Genomic DNA, 6,438 nt, shown 5'->3' on the forward strand with positions numbered 1-6,438 from the left:
AAATATAGGACAAGCAGTCAGAGAGGGGATGCGAGAGATTTGAGTTTTGGAGAAAAAATAGATAGTTTTTAATAAATTTTACCTTCTAATTTAATTCGTTTGGTCAAATTTCTTCCAAAATCTTAAATTTAAACATATGTCTGTTCACACGAGATTTCGAAAGAAATGTAATTCGTGAAATTGAACTTTGTATTGATTTATATGGTATTATGGATACAATCTCTAGTATTTATCCCTTTAAAGTTTTCTCTCACATACAATTTAAACTTAGAACTTTTTGATCTTCGATCTTTAGGAAGTTATAGTTGTAAGTCAATTCGAGCTTCAATTTTTTGGAATTCAAGAAAATTTTGATTTTCCAAGTTTTCAATCTTTCAGAAGATAATGACCTCGATGTTAATAAGAACTTACACGTCTTGAGAGTTTTTTGAAGTTTGAATCTTCAATTCTTCAAGTTTCAGTTCTTCCTCTAACCAAAGATCCCCAAATGAATAGCAAATGTCTCTATTTATAGAGACATTTTATGGGCTTTTAGGTGGGCTTGGGATTAGGCTAATTTGCTTGGTGGGCTCGGGCTTGGGTCCACTTGTTTGGTAGCTCAAGCCCATTATTTCTTTGGTTCTATTTTTCATCATAGGCTTGAACTGGGTTAGATATGAGAAAACTTGACTACCCAAATCTAATTAAATTATAATCATCATAATTTTGGTGTAATGACGTCACACGATTTAATTGGTCAAAATTTCTTGTTTAACAAGGTCAATGAAAATTTATACATGTCACAGTTAACAATAAATATAGATTTTAATAAATTAGAGGTTAATTGAAACGGTTAACAAACTAAAAAAAAAAAAATAGAAGGACAAAATTTAGAGGTCATAAACGATTTATACTTTTTTTTTTCTCTAGTATACAACAACTGCAGGATAGAAGATCGAAACTCCGACCTCTTGAATTGGAACGTGTGACCAGCTCACCTTGGATCCATTTTTCTTTCTTAAATCTCTCTTTTTGGACAAAATAAAATTATTTTTCATCAGCTCTATTTCATCGTACTTTTTTTTTATGATGTTCAAAAATACTTTTTAAAATCTTTATATATAGCTTAGAGTTCACTAGTATTTTTATTTTAAAAAAATGAAAGTGATGCGGAAAGAGTCGAAATAATCAATCTATGCAAACATAAAATAACGATATATTCGAAAATGACTTCTGGTATTGAAAAAAGAAATGTAGCTTTTGAATAATGACCTCAAATCACGAAAAAGATTGTCGTCAAATAGTGATTAATTTGTCTTAAGGTAATTCTTATTCAATCCTTTAATAAAGTCACTTTTGCGAAAAACTGGTTATTAACATAATCACTTATATCGCTTTGTTTTTTCTTTCACATTTACACAAACTTTACCATTTTAAATGCCATATGATTTTGATCTTCACACAAACTTTTCTCGGCATTTTTTAAAACCGAAATCAGTCTTAAAAGCACATTATGTAATTCATATTTTAGAATTATTCTTCCAGAATCCAAACAAAAAAAAAAAAAATGTTATTTCCTTTTTCATAAAAAATATTATATTAAAAATATTATCAAATTTTAAAGCCAACCATTAACTCTCACTTGTGCACCGAACCCTAATTATTAAGGGCTCAACCAATACTCTAACCATATCGTAATTAACTAAATTCCATGGAAGAAGTAGTCAAAAAGGAGGCTTTCCATGGGCACCACAATCCACATACAGTAAGGTCAATGACACCCCCATTAATGGCGGCATAAAGATTTTTATTTATAACAAATTACTTTCTCTATTTTTCCCACTTTCTTTGATGAATTTCTAAGTTCTTTTCCAAAGGAAATGAGTCGACATTGATGGCTCCTGTGTCCCATTTTTTTCCTCCACACAATTTTTAACTTATTACTGTCCTACTTCTTGTATTCGCACTATAACTTTATTTTCATATAATTAAAATTGTGTATTGATATTAGAATATTATCCTATTTTTAAAAAGCATATTGATTTAATAAGTTGAAAGAAGTAGATTTCTAAATCTTTCTGGAGATGATAATCAATATCTTGTTAGTGCATAAGTGAAGAATTCAAAATACATACCTCTAAGTTGCTAGACATGTATTGTATATATTAGTTGAGCTAGGTTCTTTAAACCTTCAATATTGGTATTGTATTTCATAGCTTTCATATCTTTACAATTGACGATTGAAATTAGTTTGGAATCTTAAATCCTCGTCTAATTGATATTTGGCTTCTGAAAAGTAAGTTTATATACACTATTCTTCACTTGTTTTTTTTTTTTTTTTTTTTTATCTATCGATGTTTTATAAATTAAAACTCTTTTAAAAAAGAGTGAGTAAAAGGCGGATGGAAGGGAGCGTGTATGGCAACTCAACTCTTACTAGGGTTTGTGGAAAAATCGAAACTTCAATAGTTTTCTTTGAAAATTATAGTACAAAATTGAAGAGGAAAAAAAGTAGGCATGAATTTTAGAAACATAAAACTAAAAATTATTAATATTATATATCATTGGAAATATCAAAAAAAAAAAATCTCCTCCCTCAAATAAAATGGGAAGAGTAAAAGTGATTAAATAATTGTAGCACATAACATGAGTTTAAAGACTTCTAAACAATATGCTTTTTTTAGCTTCCCCTTGAAACTCCATTCTAGAAGCATACGAAGTTAGACAAATAATTGAAGGACAACAATATCAATTTGACTAAGGTACATATTTGGTGGAGAAAATTTTGGAGGTAAATAAGGGACAGATTGTGTGCCGATCCAAATTTATAAGACGTGTTCACGTAATTATTAGAAGGTAGATCATGGTCGTCTCGTGTTATAACGTGGAAGGATTTTCCACTTTAGATCGAATTTATTAATTTTTTAAAGTTGATTTGTATCATATTGTCTTAGTCTTAGTTTTTGTTGTGTTGTTTGTTTTTTAAAAGAATTAATTTAAATATGTAAAAAAAGAACAAAGAAAATAAGAATTTAGTTAATCTATTGTATTGAGAGTATAATCATACTACTCCTGTACTCTTCAACGTAGTGTTTACAATTTTGTTATTCAGAGCTAAAGTATGACAAAATGGATAAAAAAAATTAATATTTGTATTTGAACAACTCTTACATTATTACATATTCATAATAATTATGTCGTATTTTTTTTCATTAGGTATTAAATTTGGTTTTTGCAAGGTTTACATCATCAAATCAAATCAAAGTTGTTAAAAACTTAAAATGATTGTGTTCAGGTGTGTAATTTCATTTAATTTCTGCTAAGAGAAAAATCAAAATTAGGAAGATGTAGTAATTGGAAAATGAAAGAAAATAAAACAAAAATTTGTTGGCTTTGTTAGGAAAGAATTAAGGACCAAACACCTAATTCAATAACAAACTTTCTTAAACTTTTCTACATAGTCAAATGAAAGTACTGTTCGTAAAAGAAAATGTTGTACCAACCAAGTTTCATGTTTTGATCGATTCACATATTTGTCCAATTTGTTCATGTAAAAATATAGATTTTTTTGTGTGCATTATACTGTTAAAAAAAACTATTTTCAAAAATTAAATATTAAGAACATTTTCAAATATAACAAAATAAATTCAAATATTTATAAAATACATTAAAATTTTAGATATTGATAGACTCCTATTAATACCGTTTTCTCGTGAATTTTTAACATTCACACCAAATAAAAATAAAAATAATCTTATAAAACTCAAAAAAAATTGTTTTTAAATTTTAAATTGATAAGATAGAATTTAGTACATGAATTCAAGTTCAAGAATTGAAAATTGTATAGACATATTTTTAAAACTAAAGATATATAGATACAATATTATATACTCATATCCTAAAGAAGAAAATAATAATAATAATAAATCATGGTTCTATTTAAAGTAAACAAGATTGGTGGCCACTGATTACGGGGCTCATTAAACTGATAAAGCTGCCATGGGTGACATTTCAAACTTCAATCTTAGACTTTCTAATTAAATTAATTTATCTACATGTGAAACTTGTGTCATATCAATATACATAATATAATCTTATACTATCTTTTAAGAAAATTACAATATATTACATCCCAATTAATTTAAACATAACTAATTAAGATACATATGTTTGATCTTCGAGAGGTTTGAATCAACCGTACAAGAAAAAAAGAGATAAGAAGACGTATATCCAAATTTTAATGGTCATGCTTATATTATTTAGAAATATAATCAATGAATTTGATAACATTAACTATATTATATTTAAAGGAAAAATACTTAGGTTCATTGTTTATGCATTTCATTCTCATTATCACATACACATCAAATATAAAACATTCGCATGAAAGAAAAGTAAAAAATGTTTGTTATGTGACAAACTATAATTGAAAATTTTGATAGAATACACAAGAATAAACATTGCTTAAGAGAAGTAAGTTTTTTTACTTTCTATATTGGTCCACGTTTATCAAACCGCAATGAAAATTAGTGTAATTAAAATGAGTTTCATTGATAAGATAAATCGTAATCAGCTGTATCTCAAATATAATTTGTTCGCTTTGAATGTACCTAGAAATATAAATATATGACATATAATTGTTATCGTTATCGTTATTGCTAGACCTTCGTTAATTATAACTTAACCAAAGATAACCATAAATATGTCAGACTCATGACTTTCATAATGTATAGTAAAAGGTAATTGTAAATTGATGGTAGAATTTGTCAAATTTGAGGGTAAAACTTTATTGTTTTTTTTTTTTTTTAAAAAAAAGAAAAGGCAAATGGGCGAGGCGAACGAAAGCCCACTAGGTTCACTCCGTAAAAATTTTGGGCTTGGCCCTTGTCCGTCTAAGTATCCGGCCCATATGAGTCTGACCCGGCCCGATCAAAAAGGTGTCTTTTTCCCAAACATTTATCCAATTAATTTTTAAAATGTAGATCATATACAATCAAATTCACACGCACACAAACACAACTTATTTTGAATCCTTGTCCCAAATATTATTGAGTTAAACATATTCTCCACTCAAATACCCATTCCCATTCATTAATTTCTCCAAATATTTTGAGTTGAATGGTTTTTTTTAAAAAAAAAAATGACACGGAAAGAGAAATATGTTAGCCTAACAATAATCACAATTTATATTTTTTCAAAGATTAAAATTACTCCTCTCGATCAGTTTCAATTTGCTTCTCTATGATTTTACACAAAAATAAAATATATTTTTTTAAATTGCGACACGATAATTTTCTATAATATAGTCGTATGTTCTTGGTTTTCTTTGGTATTTAATTTTTTTCATAAAGAATGCATGCCATGAATGCAGGAAGACGTGAATAAGGCTAATTTGGATAACATGTTGTACGCTTTAACTAGATAAAATTTAAGGAATTTTTTAGTTTTATATTATGTACAAAATAATTATAAAACATGCCTTTTAACTATTCATAAAAACGTTTTTATCTAAAGGGCATAAAGCATATTATTATAAGAGAATGGATGAGATTAAACAGAACAAAAGCATGAGGTGATGGTTCTTTTGCAGATAGATATGATGATCAATCAGCTTATATACAACTAAGTAATACAATTCCAAACTTTCATTGCTTAACCAAACAAAAAGAAAGGAAAAACACTAAATAGATGAAGGAAAGCAAGAAACACACACATAATACATACATATATATATATATATATATATATATATATATATATATATATATATATATATATATATATATATATATAACAAGAATAAACTAGTCTTCCATACCTGGAGAAATTATGAGGATTAGAGGTAGCTATCGATGGAAGATTCCTAAGGGATCGCACGATCCAATAATCGATTGGGAATTGATCACTCCAACATCACCAATAAGACAAGACGAACATTGGATCAATGCGATCCCTTTGGAACTCTCCACCTGCACCAAAGATTCATACACTGAAACTATGGAAGAAGAAGAAGGAAAAAAAAGGAGAACTTGGTTAAATTATATGTATGTATGTATATATCAGAAATTAAACTTTGCTTGTCTTAATTAGCATAGTCCTTTTGTAGGTTATTTATAGAAGAAAAGGTAGGCAAGTGGGTTTAGTTTAGTTTTTGTCCCACTAGCTTATTACCTTATATCTGTTATTCCTTGTGTGTTCATGTTTTTATTGTGTTTGGACTAATTTAATTATTAGCCTAATTTCATAACTTTACTTTTATAAAATTATTAATTTTCATTTTATTTTACACGTAAAAGTAAGATTGGAAATCTGGTATCTCTCGACATATATATAACTCCTTTAGTTTTAACATTCAAGACGTTTAAGGTTTGAATTCCTCCTCCACATACGTTAACTAACGTAAAAAGAAAACTTGCGTCAAGAATACTTCTCTCGAATCGAATAAAAAAAGAAATTATT

General features: G+C 27.5%; 1 long non-coding RNA gene and 1 other non-coding gene across 2 annotated transcripts; both read right to left on the reverse strand.

The window, feature by feature from the left end:
• Positions 1-2,301: 2,301 nt before the first annotated feature.
• On the reverse strand, positions 2,302-6,237 carry LOC127150024 (uncharacterized). The gene is made up of 2 exons (XR_007821951.1): positions 5,798-6,237; positions 2,302-4,589 (listed from the first exon to the last, which is right to left on the reverse strand). It is a non-coding gene; the product is annotated as an uncharacterized LOC127150024 (long non-coding RNA).
• On the reverse strand, positions 5,831-5,949 carry MIR393C (microRNA MIR393c). The gene has a single exon (NR_120755.1). It is a non-coding gene; the product is annotated as a microRNA MIR393c (primary transcript).
• Positions 6,238-6,438: the final 201 nt, after the last annotated feature.

The sequence above is a fragment of the Cucumis melo genome, chromosome 6 (genome assembly GCF_025177605.1).
Source record: "Cucumis melo cultivar AY chromosome 6, USDA_Cmelo_AY_1.0, whole genome shotgun sequence".
In the NCBI taxonomy this organism is placed as follows: Eukaryota; Viridiplantae; Streptophyta; class Magnoliopsida; order Cucurbitales; family Cucurbitaceae; genus Cucumis; species Cucumis melo.